This window comes from Ischnura elegans, chromosome 7 (assembly GCF_921293095.1).
Source record: "Ischnura elegans chromosome 7, ioIscEleg1.1, whole genome shotgun sequence".
In the NCBI taxonomy this organism is placed as follows: Eukaryota; Metazoa; Arthropoda; class Insecta; order Odonata; family Coenagrionidae; genus Ischnura; species Ischnura elegans.
The window spans coordinates 12,643,528-12,660,901 of NC_060252.1; positions in this window are offsets into that span (position 1 = coordinate 12,643,528).

Consider the following 17,374-nt stretch of genomic DNA (forward strand, 5'->3'; position numbering starts at 1 on the left):
TCATTATTTGGTGACTAGGATTTTGGCTCATAAACTCCTTCTAAAAGACCAGATACATGACAGAAAGAATCGCTCATCGGAGTATCAATAAAACCGAACCACGTGAGGCAGATATTCGATGCGGGTTTGTACCCAAGACACGGTGAGCCCCTCGACGAGAGTTAGTGACGTCATTAGCTTTTTAACGAAAAGGGCTAACTCGGTCGATTTTTTGCCTCGAATAACTCGAGAAGTAGGAGACGAATCGATAAATGGAAAAACACAATAAGGTGGTTTCCTATTATTTTTTTATTGCTTAAATCGAAAGATTATTACTCCTGGAGTACCCATTTCACGCTTTTAGATTTTTAAACGACGATATCTCTTTTTCACGATCAAATGAAAAGTGAAAATTTTCAAGCTCGCGAAAACGCCACGGCTAAGTATGAATGCTGGGAAAAGCCCGTGTGACGTCATTCTGGTTCCGGCTGTCGCCGTGTGAGGTGACCTTGGGGTGAGGATATGTGCGCCGCTGCAATGCAGGCTGCTAGCAGGTAGCAGAGTACCCTGCTAGCAGGTATCGCTTGGCTTAAATAACGATTATAATTACCTTATCAAACGAAGGAAACTTTCCGACCATAGGCAGTTTTAATAGGTGATTATTAAGAGGTGTCTCCCTGAGCTCAGTGCCTCATGCATGCATCGGTAATCTCAGACGATGTAAAACTCTTATCTACTCGTATATAAACTAGGCCCCTGTGACGTCAAGTGGAGCGGCATCGCATGGGCGCCAAGCTGTCCTCTTTCAACTGAGGTTAAAATTCACCATTAACATTCGTCTAAACTGGGATTTCCAAAACCAAATAATTTGTATATTATGAATACACTAATGGTAGGTAACGAATCGCAATCAATGCCTTTCGTTTTCTTTGATGAAGGAAACTACCCTATTCTCCTTATTTTTAATTTATTATAAAAATCAACAATAATGTAAAATTGATGAATGAAGTTATTGCATGAGTGGTCGGCAAAATACACATTCATCTATTCAAGGGATTTCAGTTGATTTCACAACTTTCCTGACTACTTTTTCCCTATTAAAGGATACTCATAGCCGCTCGTGGCATTGCATCCTTCATTCTTTGCTGGTCTTCAGAGATTACATCCTCTCCTCAATAGAAAGCTGCAACGGCTACACTAAAAAATATACCTTGGGTGAAGAAATGAGCGAAAATCTAATTTTCTCCTAGTTATTCCTCCCGAAATAATAGAGCCCCCCCCCCCCTTTCCCGCGGGAGAAAAATCCAACAGAACCGAGAAAAACGCTGGGTAGGGCAAAAATGCGAAATTCTGGGCATGGAAATTAAATAAAGAACGTATAACCAGGAGAAGGGATGAAAAAGGCATAATTGCATCCACATATGTGTGATACACGCTGTATTCGAAAGAGTTTTTCCGCATGAAAGCGGAAAGGAGCGGTAAGTGAGGCATATTCCAGGGAGGAACATGGGGTAGCGAAACGGAAATAAATTGAAAAACCCGGAAATAAAAATGCTCATTCCGACGGACGCATCGAAAAATTCCGCGGGGTTTGTACGAATTTGCGCACTTCTCCAAACCTAACTCGTGCATTTTATTTTGGCTCCTGCTCACGAATCACGATTTCACCAACACCAGTCGTAGTCGATCTGGATGTTAAAAAAATAAGCGGAAAGCGTAGTTTTTAAATAAATGCCTAACGGTGACCACTGCTTCGAAATCATCCACCGTCAGCATCCCAAACCTTCACCCCCGGAATTCTCCGATCCAATGCTTGCCTTTCCCTCACCTTCCACATCCAATAACGTTTTTCGAGTTCGTTAGACACATCAGATATCCTTGCGCGATCGAGGGGATGGAGGTTTTTATGCGCCGGTGAACTTGGGGGTGTGGGGTAGAGGGGTAACTTTTGCGTAGAATGGGGTGAGAGGCGGTTAGACCCGTACTGGAGCGGCATCAGAAGCCCCCCTAAACCTGGGAAAAAGAGATGGAAACACATATATACTAATGTCTATGCTATATATTTCGTCGTTATAGGAGTAAGGTCCTTTCACCCTCCGTTAACTCGACAATCACCCCACTTCCTTCACTTGCCACGTCACGTGGTTCCGACCAATCCCTGTCCTCCACCCCTATAAAAAAATTTCTCTCGCTTCACCGAAGACTCTCGCTCGCGTCACCTCAATAGAGTTTAGATATCTGGGCTGCTCTTAAACGTTTGATTCCCTCATCGCGGTTTCGGGAGAGGAAAATTTATTTTGTGATAAATCTGCTGATACGTTCGGAAAAATGCGATTTGTGCCAACGTACCGTACTGCAAAGTGATATTTTATGTGATATGGGTTACCCGACGAGAATTACCCAGCAATATAAGAATATATAACATTTTGGTTCGTTTGTAAATTTGGATTTTCCTCTCCAATCTTGTTTTTTATCCTTTTTTTATCTCTCAGTAGAAGTTAGAGAAATCATATCACCAAGATCAGGGTGCCATGACTGTATTATTGATATGGGGTATTCTAATACACAAGTATAAATAAATATCTATATTAGCATCTCTTTTCTCGACTTTTACATTATTTTACCTTCCCTACGCACTTCATCGCCTAGTGGTATCATCAGATGTATGTTTTATGTATGTAATGTATGTTTCTTTCATGAGGCATCAATAATACTAAGTATGTAATTCTAGGAAATAAAGCATGAATTTGTCAGGTATATAATTTTTCATGTTAATTTAAAACCTTTGTTCATAGGAAGTACTTTTCCATGAATCTCTTCATTATAAACGCATGTGGTACTTGATAATATCCAGTAAGCAAAATATTTCCATATTTCAAACGCTTAGGTCATGTGAGATGAAATTGAAGGAAATTTCCTCTTGAATGCGGTTTCTTTTACAATTTTCCATTCTTTTAATTAAATTTTTATGTTGCATTAGGCTAAAATGTAAGTAAGAATACCAGTGTGTGAGTTGTAACACGGTATACGTTCATGCTAGTCACCGTTAGGAAGATGTTAAATTGAGTTACGTTGATAATTGCGGGGCACGATAACTATGCAAGCACTTTAAACAACTCTATCTCACTTAAACTCTACAGCAGCAACAACAATAACTTATTGTTAGTGAAATATTTTTGATGAAGTTTATATTTCTCTCCTCTATTTTGAATTGGTTACAGTTCAAGTCCATGTATTAAAGATAGCACAGTTGTATAAAAAAATTAATTTTGTGACAAAAACGTTGAACTGATTTTTTCTAAACCTGCGGCGCTGAATCTAAATATGGAAACAGTTTTTCCCTCTAGGTTCTAATTATGTTGATATAGGATTTTTCCTTTAATAATGGCTGATTTTGTTGGTTATGAAAGGCCTAATTTTCTCCTTGTATTACAAAACGGTCATAGAAAATGCCCTTTTTTTCTTTGCAATTGCAGGGACAGCATTTGGTGATAAACGCTGGTTTGAGAGATAAACCATGATTTTTGGAGAAAAATACGTTGTGAACAATCTTTAGTTAACCAAGATAATAACATTCTGCCTAAACTGCTCACTCTCAAGGTTATCCATGAGCATAAGAAACATTTTGAATTCATGGGAATAAAAATGCCACAAGTAAGTTCAAGGAAACTTGGAGCACGGATTTTTGATGGACCCCAAAATTAGACAGCGAATCATGCAATTTATGAGTTAATCTGAGAACAGTGCTAAGAGGTCGTTTGTTAATGTTGCAGACAATTTTATTGGGAACTACATGTCTAATAATTACTTTGAGCTGGTAAAAAAGGTGCTTAAATATTTTAGGAACCTTGTACGCCAGATGAGCATTAAAATTCGCTATTTGCATATTCACTTGGATTGTTTCCATGAGAACTTCGGACAGACAAGCGAAGAACAAGGTGAAAGATTTCATCAGGATATCAGAGGCATGCATGACCGCTACTAAAGAAGATGAGATACGCGGTATATTATTGTTGTGACCTTCAGAGACACTATTCTGCCCGAAGTCTTTTTAGAGTTTATCGGAAAAGAATCTTCTTAAGTGCAAACTGACTTTTTATTATGTCTTTTATGAAAGTGCAGTGTAGTTGTATATACGTGCTCACAATATTTTTATGTAGTATATCTTTCTTGAATTCCTCGAAAAAGTATTGAAAATATTAATCCAGTATTTTAATTATTTTCTATATTATTTGTATCCTTAACTTTCATAAGTTATAGAGGTAAATTTTATATCTCAAAAATACAGCAGTTACGCGAAATCTAATGCTAGATTTGAATTCAGGTCAATTATACCGAAATTAAGCATCAAAAACTCAAACTCAGTGTTTATCTGGGTAATTGAAAATGTGCCCAAAATACTTTTAGTCCACGGCGTAAGTTAGTTCCCTTGTGGAAATAGGCTTTTTTAATCTGAAAAGACTTCGTGAAATGCTGAGGCAAAGGTTTTAATGGAGGTAACTAGTAAATCTTAAAATACTTAGCTATGAATTTATAAATTATCAATCATCCTTCCTCAGTGTCGCGGAGAAGAAAGAAATACCTCGTGTTTTATGTACGCTGAATTTTTATTATTTGCATGTCTTATTTTTCTCGTCATTTTTGTTTGCAAACTTATCACCATTATGGTATCTTGTTTTAGCAACATTTCTGAACTTCCTCGTTTGATATTTGAGAAAAGAACAAAATAAACTACTAAGCACTTTTTCCTCCTCCTTTGAATTACACTCAGTTTAATAAAGTCTTGGGAACTGCAGCTTACTTTGTTTTATATTTCTCCGAGAGGAAAGACTTGATTTTCTTTGAATTCGCCTCTGCGATACGGTTACATCATGCACGATGAAATCAGGCCTTTAAATTCCACCCCAAAAATTCTTTGGAAATCACCGCAGGGTATTTGTCTTGCGGTTCTAGTGGGCTTATTCCCTCTCTTACAAAACCATGTTTTACTCAACGGGGTACAATGCAGACAAGAAATTCTTTCTCCGAGGTTTGCGTGATGTTCTCTCTATCGGAGAGGGGCAGCATCCACAATGCTATGGCACGAAATTTATTTTCCATGAGCCACCTTCATATTCTTTTATGCGGAAAACAAAAAATAAAGACAAGAAGTAACTACGCTGTTCCATGAGCGATGATAACGGCGTAAAATAAAAAACTTGCATCAGTAAAAGGAAAACATCCAGCAAAACATTAATCACGCAGCTGGGATCGGAAACTTTTCAAGTTTTTTCATTAGTCGCCTTTATGCCCACTCTCCAATTTCCTACAGTTTGACGTCGGAACAATCGGAGGCGGGGGAAAAGTGAGCTTAATTTTATACCAAATGGAACAATCCACTCCAGCCATATCGCTAGCGGCACATCTAACTTCCACTACTCAGAAAAAATCTTAATTCTGTTTTTGTGGCCGGCCAGGGAATTAATGATGTTTAATCAGCCCTACAACCATCTTACCTACTTTTGTGTTTGATATTTAATCATTAGTTTTTCTTCATCAAGGCCGTTCTTTGTGCTGCATTCCCAGGATGATTTGAAATACCTCTGATTATTACTTAACATTGCAAATTGAACGGGCAATTCGTTCTTACATGTTCATATTTGATGTTTTTCGAGATGAAGAAGATTTATCAATATTTTTCGAACATCGAAAAGTAATTTTAAATTACCAGTACGATTATTTTCCGGTAATGTCATACACGTACGCATAGCATACATTATACGGTTACCATTTTTTTGTTCATTCAGTGTCCTTAATATTCTTTTCATTTAATTGGTATAATGTTCTCTAGTGTTTTAAGCCGTGATATAACTCGATAGCTTTTGCCACAATGGCGTGGAACGAGAAAAAATTATTCTTATTAGTAGAGAACTCGCAAAAAACCTATGCCCTTATTTGATTCGTCTAATTCTATTGGGAGTAGATAACTGGATAAATGTTTACGCCCTACTTCCTGGGGGGTAATTAGAGGATAAATCTTTTAACTAAGCCTTTTCCATTTACATTTCAGTGAATAATTAGTCACGTAGCAATAGCTTGTTATCCATCTGAAGCAAAATTTTTGTTTATTTTTTGTCATTACATAACTATTGGAGTATTGCACTGAATGGGGAGTGGAGCCTTTGAAATTATGTCCTTGAAGTTACGAATATCTTCCATCAACGTAGATCACAATATTCATATTGGATTCACTGACACCATCTGTGGGCATTTTTTTTCAATAGCATATCAAAGGAGTGATAATTGAAATGCTCATGCTCAAATTCATTTTCAACGAAGATTCTTTCGTCTTCCTTACGTGTGAAATCAATCTTTATTATAATTTTTTTTTGTTCTTCTTCAGAATATTGCCCCGTTTTGAGTATCACATTGATTTGGGCTCAAAACCTTTTTGCCTTTCTTTTCCCTGTGTCTTTTTTTTTGTATGCCTCCACTCAGACTCAATCTGATTCTCATCCTTCCGTTCACTCTCATTTCGCGTCCCTTAATTCGCTCCGATCGCTAATTTCTACTTTTTCCATCCAACTCCTTTTCGTCAAACGACCCTCTCTCTCTCTCTCTCTCCTCGCCTTGCCCTCGCCTCAACCAATCCCATGCATCCCCACTCCACTCAATTCTCTTCCGATCCAGACGCACTAGCAACACCTCACCCCTGAAAATCCCTCTCCGACCTCTACCCCCCCCCCCCCCGAATCTTTTTTCCATTGCGTAATCATCTCCTCCCCACCCCTTGCCTTCCCACCCATGTTGTTCCAATCCTCTCTGCAGTTGGCGGCACCGTATTTCCCTCTCCACTCCAATCTTCGTCCAATCTCCGCCTACGGCCTATTTCACGCGTTCTTCACTGGGGCTTCAGACATTTTTTTCCCTCCTATTTCCAACCTACGCCATCTTAACCCGACGTAGTGGCCGCACTCATTTGTATATTTTCCCATCATTCACCAGTCTATTTAATGGTTTTCAGTGGCATACACACATCATGACTTCAATGAGTGTACACCTTTGCTGGCATTCTCGGTGAAATGTATTCAGACGTGGAACGTCCGTGATTATGTAGGCTTCTGTGTTTATTTTTCAAATCCCTCTGTTGTGCTGATCACTATCATTGTAAAGTTCACCTACGTAAACATACTATTTCCACGTTTTTTATATCTGCTCAACTCTTATTCAACCATTTACATTACTAGTATGTGATCCTTACTTTGTGAATTTGTTATAATTCCATATTTATTTTATCAGTGCCACCGCGGGACATAATGTCTAACAGGGCACACCACACAAATATCCGAACATTTTTGTTGCGTTTATAGGTTCATGAATCCCATTTTTAAATATAATGGATGCTGATCTGTTTTTTAGTTTAATCGTTAATTGGTATGATTATCTAACTTGGTACTTGGGATAGGACATGCAACATATATTTTGCGAAAACAGTTGTGGCTATAAAAATGAAAATTCCATTTATATACCATTGCAGCAACTGGAATGAAATTGAACTGCACACGTTGTGTTGGTTATCCCTTCATCGTATTAAAAATATGTTAGCCCAGGCCTCGGTGGCGGTGGATTAAGCCCTTGCTTACCGTACCCAATGCCACATGTTCTAGTTCCGCCTGAGTAGTTATTCCTCTCGAAGCCATGGATTTTTGAGTATGTTACTTGCTATACTCCAATGCAAATGCCAATATACAACCGCTTTGCGAGATATGTAAATAAATAGCTATGGCTTAGTAAAAGTAAAGCTTCTGCTACATGCAAAGCTGTCATATCCTTTAAATGTTTAGGCATATCAAAGAATAAATTATGAGGCAGCTATTAAGCAAATATTATCCGATATAACTTAAAACTTTGTATTTTCCCAGCAAAATTAATTTCTCCACGGTCATTATTTAGAATCTTGATTCATTCTCAGGTGCATAATCAAGAAAAATATTTTGATGCATGCCAAAAAAAATGCACTCATAACATTTTTGTATTTAAAGGAGCATTTTTCCATGCGCCTGAGTATTACACTCTGACGTCAAAACTATGGTCGTAGGTAAATGAATTCAATGTGAAAAATACTAAGCATAAAGTTATTCAAGATGAGCTCTAAGAGCCACAAAGTGAAAAGATAAGTTTATTTAAAGTATTTATTGCTTTTAATTCTAATAATAATAACAATGTTCTGGCTAAAACCTAACAGAAATCTTCTTATCATTATTTTACTTGGAAAAAAACTGATTGAGCACTAATATACGAGACCCAGATATAAGTGTAAACCTCTCTTGTTCTCTCTACTGTAGGTAGGTATAGCTTTTTTACTTCCCTTCCTGGGTACCCCCTTCCCTTCCTCAGCGTTTTTGTCAGCGTATGAAACAAAAAAAGAAATGATCCGGACGCGAATAAACTGCAACAGCCTACCTAAACCTCCCTCTGACACTTGCCTCCTCCCCACCAATTCGGCAGCAAGCCCCGTGGGCCTGGAAATGCCGTGCCCTAAGCGGATTACTTGTCGGCTCTCTATCTGCCCGGATCACAACGAGCGGAGTCCGCGAGTCCTGTCCGACCTCCTCCCCACCTCCAACCCTGTTAATTCTCCCCCATCCTCTCCTTACCTCTCCTCCTCGCCTGTCTTTAACCCGGGAAACACTGTATCGGGTCGAATCCTCATTGAAGAATGAGCATGAGCTATTTTCGTCTTCTCTCAATGCGACAGTAGTAGAAATCTGTCGTAAGAGGACGATTGAATTCTTAGAGTTGCCTACTTTGACTGGCAGGGGATAAGGTTGCCGAAGGAGGAGCAGTAGAAATAGTCTTCGTGAGTTGCGAGAATCAGCCTTTATTAGTTATTGAACAATGTCATTTACGTACCTGCGTCAAAGGGGAGACTTAAGGTTAGCGCGCACGGTGATGAGGGAGTACGGGGGAAGCGGCTTAAGTTACCCCAAGGGGTGGCCGCGAATACCGGGCAGCGGCGAGTACGGGGCTCGCAGTCCCCGGAGGCGGTGCCGAAGTTCGGGGTCGTAGAAGTCTCCGGGTCGAGGTACACAGTAGTCCCCGAGTCAAGATCCACATATCCGGCATCACGATCTTTCCATTTCTGAGAAACTTACTGGTTGGCTGATTCCGGAAATAGATTTTGATTGTAATCTCTATATTTCAATTGAATGTTTTATTAAATTTGATCCTCACGAATCACTTTTTTTAGTATTTCTCTATTTTCCATCGTAATTTTAACTTGGAGGTTTCATTGTTATTGTCTCGGTTTCCTGGGACCAACATCAGACACTAAGCAATAATATTAACTCTGAGGTATGATCTGACCCCAGTAGTCTCGTTGACGACAATTAAATCCGCGAAGTTGCTTGATAATTACTGCTTGACGTATCTGTTCCCACCAGATGAATTTCTTCTTCCCTCAGAATTTATCACGATGGTCCACGCTGATAATATTTACGGCGCAACTTGGCCGATAGCGATAAAAAATTGAACTCCAGCAATGAAGTACAGAAATTATCATGATATCGATATTCTAATAATGGGTATATCTTCTGATACTCTTTTCCTTCGCATCACTTTTGTTTTTTGGTGAGTATTTTTCACAAATCTTGCAAAAAAGCTGAAAAATTCGACAGTTTTTTTTCTGAATTCAACAGTACTACCAGATTTACTTGGAAATACTTGAAACTATCATGTTTTGGATTGTCATCAAAGGTTAAAAGAAGCTGAGATGATTGACACCCGAACATAATACCATTTGAGTTCAAATTTTGACGAGTTCTAAGCGTTTAAATGAATGAATTTCTACTTCTAACTATAATTTTATACGTTGTAACCAGGAGTTTGGGTTGATGAGATAACCAAAGTGTTAGATTCCATTCTCGTAGGTTCAGGTTCGATTCCCGATGGTGGCGGTAGTTTTTCTGTCATTGCCTGGCCAGTACTCGAGGGCTTCGTGGAAGGCTCTTCAAGTACTGCACAACGTCCAACGGTTGAAAAGAGCAGGCTAATACCGATGTCTTGTTTCTCTCCTCCCCTCCTTCCCTATCCCCTTCTATTAGGCGTAAATGAACTCAGATGGGTATCGCCTCCTATAAATACCATGCCATGCATTGTTAATAGTGAAAAGACACATCCACAACTTCCTGTCACAACTTCCTGGTTTTGCTCGTAAAATGTTACAAAAATTGCATGTTATGGCTTCCGGATTAAACAGGAAATGTCACGAAAACACGGGACTATAAGCCATCAAAGTTTTATGGACATAAAATGATTATTAGGGAAACACTACATAGGTGCAGGGAGAATAGACGTTGAACTCGCAGAGTATAGCTTCGTTCGAGCGGCAATGTGGGCGTTTTGCTTTGTGCTAAGAAAGGGAGAGAGGCGGCGAAGAAGAGGCCACTGGCACAATATTTGGCTGATCTGTAGGGCAGGGGGACTTAGGTAGCAACTGAAAAGAGGTTGACAATTGATGCACTCGATAATCATATTATTGCAAAAAATTCGAGCTCAAGGAAAATTTAATTTTCCTCTGATGATATTGTGAATTTGAGCGCTCTCAGATCTTCAAGTGAAGACTTATTTTTTTCAATATTGACTTAAAATGTTACTCCTGGAATAAATACATTTAATTTCAGAGTATACATAGATGCATGTTCTAAAATATCCCACTATGCAAATGCTTTGCCATTACTACATATCCAAGGCAATAACAAATCGATATGGCTACTCTCCTATGCTGAAGGCCAAGGGGCTATGATGGCTACTGAGAAGAGTGTGAAAATGTGTGTATTAGTCAATCATCAGCTGCAATAATGGCAAACTTAGGCTAAGTTAAGTTTTCCTCTGATAATTATTGTGAATATTAATGATCTTATTATTTTGAGCCAAGATTCACTTGTTGAATATTGACTGAAGAACATTACACTCCTGGAATAAATGTTTTAAATTTCAATTAGCACTTAGATGCATGTTTTATAATATCCCACTATGTAATTGTTCTGCCATCAGTGCAAAGTCAAGGAAATTTAAAAAAAAATCGATATGGTTGCACTCCTCCATCCCCAAACACTGCAAGTGAGCACCCTCCGATACTTCTCCACCCGGGGAATTTCAATCCTGATTGACCCTTCCTAAAGCTCCCTCCCCCTCGTACCCCCACTCTTTCACTTCTCCCCCCTCCCCCAAACCCTGCGGAAACTCTCCCCCTCCCCGAGTCGACCTCACTTCATCACGCACCCTGTCTATCCAGCGCGTGTCCATTCTACAGTTTTAATCCTACTCACCCCGGCGCGGCGTCCGTACGTACTGTATATATAAATTTCAACGCTCCCCTCATACAGCTCCCGCGTCGCTGACGTCATCTATCTATCGTCCCAATTCGCACGGTCATTGTTGCCAATCTTCCGGTGGGAGGGGTCGATGGAATGACGTGGCTTGTCAGGGATTTCTGAGCCGCTATAAGCCATGTTTCTCGGGGAATTAAGGTTTTCAGCGCTCGAGGACTGTAGCTAATATAGTTTATTCATCAGTTTAGCTATTTTTTCAGAGAGATGTAATCAGTTTATAAATTATGTGTTACTTAACTGCATACTATGGATAATTTAAAAAATGGTCGCATTTATATTGAATCAACAAGGTAAAAATTGCTAAAAAAAGCTCTCTGTTTTTGTCGAACTCTTGTTGTTTCAACCTGAATTATATTTTACGCTATATATCTTCGAGGTGATGTCTTATTTAATTTGCCGTATGCTGGTGGACATTCATGTCTTAGAGTTTGGTCGTTACACATTATTCTTTGAAAAATGTAAAACAAATGGAGGAAGACAGGTGCTGGTGTCCTTAATTTTTCAAGAATTTAATTTTTTATCCTACCTGCACACAAGAAAGTGCCATTTAATTGAATTATTATTCATTAATTGGTGGTTTTGCTTAATTTTATTTATTTATCAAGAAAAAACTTCAGCCATGCCTTAAGAAAAACGTTATTTTTTCATCAATTGTTAAGACATTATTTTCAAATCTATTGAGCACATACTATTATCTACTAAATGTATTAAAACCGCAGGAAAAATACGTGATAATACAATGAGAACTAGTCATTTCGATACCTCCACTGCACAAACGCTCAACAATCACCCACCGAATCTAATCCGCTCATCTAGTAGCCCAACAATACGAATGCGCTCAGCTAGCAGTGTCGGGAGCACAATCGCTCACCTCCAAAGCTTAGATAATTTAGCGCATTCGTATTTTTCGGGTACTAGATGAGCGGATTTGCCTCGGTGGGCGTTTATTGATCGTTTGTGCTGTGGAGATATAGATTTGGCACGTAAGTACTATTTTTTGAGGTTGAACTATGGTTTATTAGATCGTTTTAGGACGAGATTATTAACCGATTTTATTTTGCCATTACTTTTTAGATTTGTGCTATAGAGGTAACAAGGTTCTCGTCGTCTTCCGCACTTCTGTTGACGCTTATCCTAAAACGTTAGGTTTTGGCCTAAAAACTATGGAATTGTATGTGTCAGGCTTGAAAGACAACGATGAGCTACTCAGTACTCAGAGGTGGAATTTTTTTCCCCCTATGTGGTTTTGAAGACGACTAATTTCTCTCACACCCTATGGAACCGCTCCATTACCTTCCAGCGTACCCACTTACGATAAATGGGTCGTTTTCCGTAAAGAAGAGAAGTGATGGCCTCTGGATGCTTAAGAAGAAGGCCAAATGCACTCAAAGGAGTGGGGGGAAAGAATGAAGTGGCTATTTTTTGGGACGTTAATGCGGTGCGGGGAACTACGTCGTTCATTAGTTCGGAGGGAAGTGGATTAGGTGAAATTTGAAGCTTTTAAGGCGGGAATTTTGTCGGAGGGGGGGCAGTTCTTTCTGGATGGCAAAGGAAAACAAGCCAAAGAATTGAAAGGCTTAGCGATTTCAAGTGTATGATAGGTTATCTCATCAGGAAACCTGAAGTTAGTTGTGATGAACCCTTCTCTGGCTCTACTCCGAGTAAATGGATGTTATTCTGCCGACGTTTCGGGAGCAACTCCTCACACATCCTCAAGGCAAATGGATTTAAAGGCAATTAAACTTTCGGTGCCCCCGAATCTTTAGGACTCAGCAGAACTTATGGATTGTATATTGAAGTACAGAAAATAGCGGTGGCGTTTCCCTCCCGTCTACGGGTAAATTTTAATCGCATTGTTGTCACGCAGAGATCGAAGTTCGGAAATCTCTTCACTTTCACCGGAGCCCTAAGAGAGTCCATTACTACAATTTGCCGGGAGAGCGTTAAATGTCACTGAAATTAATCCGTTCCTCTAAAAAAATAGTAACTTTTTAGATTTTTACCACTTCTTTCAATTATTACCTCCAATTCCCTATAATAATTTTATAATAACATTTTCTCTTATTCCCTACATTCCATCCCCTATGATTAGCCTCCCAATGACCTACGTAAATTTCTCGCACTAATGACGGGATCTTCTTGCTAAACTCCTTCAGTTCATAAATTGATGGAACACCTGGTTTGGCATGAAAGAGTTCATTCTAAGTATTCAGTTAGTCTCATATAACCTCCATTTTTGAAGAAAATGGCCTAATTTTATAGGGATAAATTGGTGATCTATTTATTTAACACATATATGTCTTCTAGGCACCTCGCTAGCTGGTTTATAGTCCTTATGTAGTCTCAGTGGCTTGAAAGTTTTCGGGTCAACATTTCGACCTTTTCACTTGCTAATTATTTACCTCATTTCCATGTTAACGTTCCCAGGAATTTTTCAGAAAAAAAAAGTAATTGATGTCTTAGAGAAATAACATAGATTCCTCCTTTTAAAAATATTCTCTCGTGTAAATTGCGGAAGAAAGTGTATGGTGAAGTAGAATTCGTCGAAAAATTCTGAAGAGGAATGACTGGCCGTGGGAATATTTCTGGTCCACGAAATAAAAACGCAGAGACCCTGGATAAATTGTTTAATTTCCTCGTTTTGAAAACTTTCCCCCATCCCTGCATTTTCCTCTTCATTTCATCGTCCCCGTATGACTTTTGGTCCAAAAACCAGTTACCGGCTGAGCGCTTGACGATATGGTAAGATTACGATATTTAATTTGGAGTGGTTTACCAAGTCAGGCGATGGGGCGAATTTCATTAATATATGGAGACCCTCCGTCGTGTTATTTCGCTCGAACATTGTGCGAGTGTTTCTTAGTAAGGTCTCTTTTAAATTTTATAGACTACGATCAATGAGACCATTTCATTGATCAAAGACGTTATCATCACCCTTAGCGTTAAAATTACAGTCGAATGTAAAGGGAAATATTGGGTTGAGTTTGTTTCACGGTTCATTGGGCGCAGCAGGCAGTATATTGCCATCTCCTCTTGAGCTTGATTTCATCGTATGAATTACACGGGGAGAACATGGGTAATGAATTTTTTACTTTCTCCATATTTTCAGAGATTTTAAGGAGCCTGAGTGAAATTTAGAGCGCCTTTTGATTTCGGAAGCTTAAAAAGTAATAAAACCGTTATTACCACTTCATGAGCTTCGAATTAATTTTCAATTCTTTTTTTTTTGGTCATCGATATCTGACACCCATTGAATGAAAAGACTTTCATGCATAAATTGTTGAATATTATACATGGCAGCAAATTTTCAATTTATAGCCTCGTAGTTTTGCCACCATCATTTGGCGTCTTTAATGCTCGCACTCTTAATTAAAGGTAGGAGAACCTTTCATGTTTTAGAATTTTAATGTCTAAATACCTTATTTAACTAATAAAATCAGATTTTTTGTATTATTAATTGTCTTCATAAATTATTTCATGAGCCTGGTGAAATATTGTAGATTATCTCCGATACGAGATGATATTTTTTTCTTTGTATAAAAAGTAAAGATGTGTAAACCTTATTTTGTTTAGCATTCTCCTCAAAGCAACATTTAAGAGAAAATGTATAAGTACTTCCGCAAGTCGATAAACCAATGACAAACGTTTGATTTTTTTACTGAATAGCTTCACTTGTTTATTCAATTTGTTTATATGCTCATTCCAAAATGCTTTCTATCTTATCTGCAGTGAGAATTGCTGTTACTTTTCCCTCAGATTTTTTATTTCATAATATTGGACTGCTTTGAGCTTAGCAATGTATGAAATGGGATTATGAAAAACATAAAATGAGAGCATGAAATAAATTACAAAACTTATACTGTATTTTATGCTCATATTCAAGTTTAGTTCATTCATATCTGTCGGTATAATGTATTTAACACAGCACCAACAGCGTATTTACCACCAGTAGGTATTACGGTTGTAAAACCTCTCTATGTATCGCCATAAATACTTCATGCAAATATGCGGAGAGTATCTTGAGCAATCATATCTACGATGTCAGAAATCGGCGAATGAATGCTCATGGTGAGATGCTGCGTGGGTTTGGCCTCTCATAGTTCGTCTCCTTCTAAGGCTCCTCTTTTCACGGTGGAGGTGATTTCGCGCCGTGAAAACTTTCAAGATAGCTACCTCCCAAGTTAACAAGGCGCCCGACATCTCAACGTCTTCCGGAAATGCTTCTCCGGGCAATAGCAACAGTCCAGTCGGGTCCGCTTGGGAGAGATAAAAAGGAGGGAAAAGAGATATCACGTGATTTTTCCGTCTCGTCTGGCGTCAAATGGGGCGCGTAAGCACTGCCTCCCAGTCAAGACAGCCACTTGCGTCTCTATGCGTCCGCCACCCGTCCTACAGATCCAACTTCCCTGTTTCGCCGACTTGAAGAGCGCGTAAGGCAGAAGAAAATAAAGCATTGAGCAAAGGTTTGGAAGGAAGTTTCCTGTCTGCCTTACTATGAGGGAGGTTAATACGACTACGCACTTCACCATCTTCATTTTTTTTACTCGCATGGAAGACCCTCTCCTGCCTCTTCTCCCTTTTTGCACGGATAAAATATGCCCCCGCGGATCTCGATCGGAATGAGAAAAGAAGGAGAGGGGAGTAAAAAGGATAAAATGCGTAAGAAGTTCTCTCTTTCAGACTCCTTTTTCCTCCCTTTAGCCAAAAACTCCTCGCAGTCGAAGTCGACTCCTCCAGCTCCTCTGGCCGCGGGAGGGTGGTGTGCCTTTGACGTCTCTGAAGGCTTGAGACGAGTTGAAGGAGGTGGGAGGCCTGCGAGGCAAGGGGAGGGGAAGAAAGGGAGTGAGAGATAGCGAAGTTAGGAAGAGACGAAAATCTTGGGTTGTCGGAAACATTCGATGATAAATTTGAACGGAATGGTCGCGTACAGAGATAGGGATTCCAGTGGTTCGAATTCATTGAGAAGCCTCCCTCTAGATACGTGTGAATCGATGGAAAAAATTATTTCAGCCTTTGCAAACACTTGTTAAAAATTACTGCTTTAATATTGAGTGTATTAATTAGATAGGGGCCCTTTGTCTATGATTTGAGGGACCGGACATCTCGAGGGTTCGGCCTGAAACGGACATGGTACGCCGTAATACCTGAGAAGAAAATACTCAATGAATTGAAAGGCATAAAAATTATATTTATTACGCGTATAGGTTAGATCCAGTTTTTAAAAGCATACTTGGGGTGCAACCTTGTAGTATTGGCATTTAAAGTACTTTTTATTGATCAATCATTGCTTTTCTAGCTACTTGAGCCGACAGCGATTCATTTCGTTCCTAAATACTAGAGGCGAGTCGAAAAGAGCGGAACTGGCAAAAAGGAACTGTTTACTGTAATGAACCAGTTAGAAAATGAAGTGTTCTCTAATACTTCGTGTTCAGCGTTCAGGTCTGCAATGCACTCGTCCGGCGTATACGGGTCAGGAGGTATGCTTAACAACAAGTAGCCCGAACTGAAGCTCGATCATTAGATAAGGATAGCACCAGCACGTTTGTTGTGGTAACAACAGATGGCTGTTACGATGTAGACCATCGGAGGACGCGCCATAGACCACCAAGTCCCTAGTTCTTTCCCATGCCCATTCATCTTGTCTCATGTCAGCATGTACAGAAGAAAATTAACAGCCTAATTTCCGAACGTTTGTTTGTGCGAACGGTCGAATGGGCGTTCGCTTCCTCCGGACGTTCGTTTTCCGTTGGCGTTCGCTTCGTCTGGGCGCTCTTTTAAATCTGGTCGTACGTGCACACTCTATATTTCACGTTCATCTTGAAGTTTACGTTCTTATTGGCGGTCATGTTCATTTGGGCGTTTATCTGACAAAAAAAAAATTTCTTAAGTTCCCCACAAATTAATTTCAAGTCTGTTTTTGCATTATTGAATTGTAATTTGACAACTGAGGGGAAAAACTCCCCGGTAGGTCGTAAAAAGTCAACGGAAGCGTATTCATCATATTTGGAGTAAAGAAGAAATAT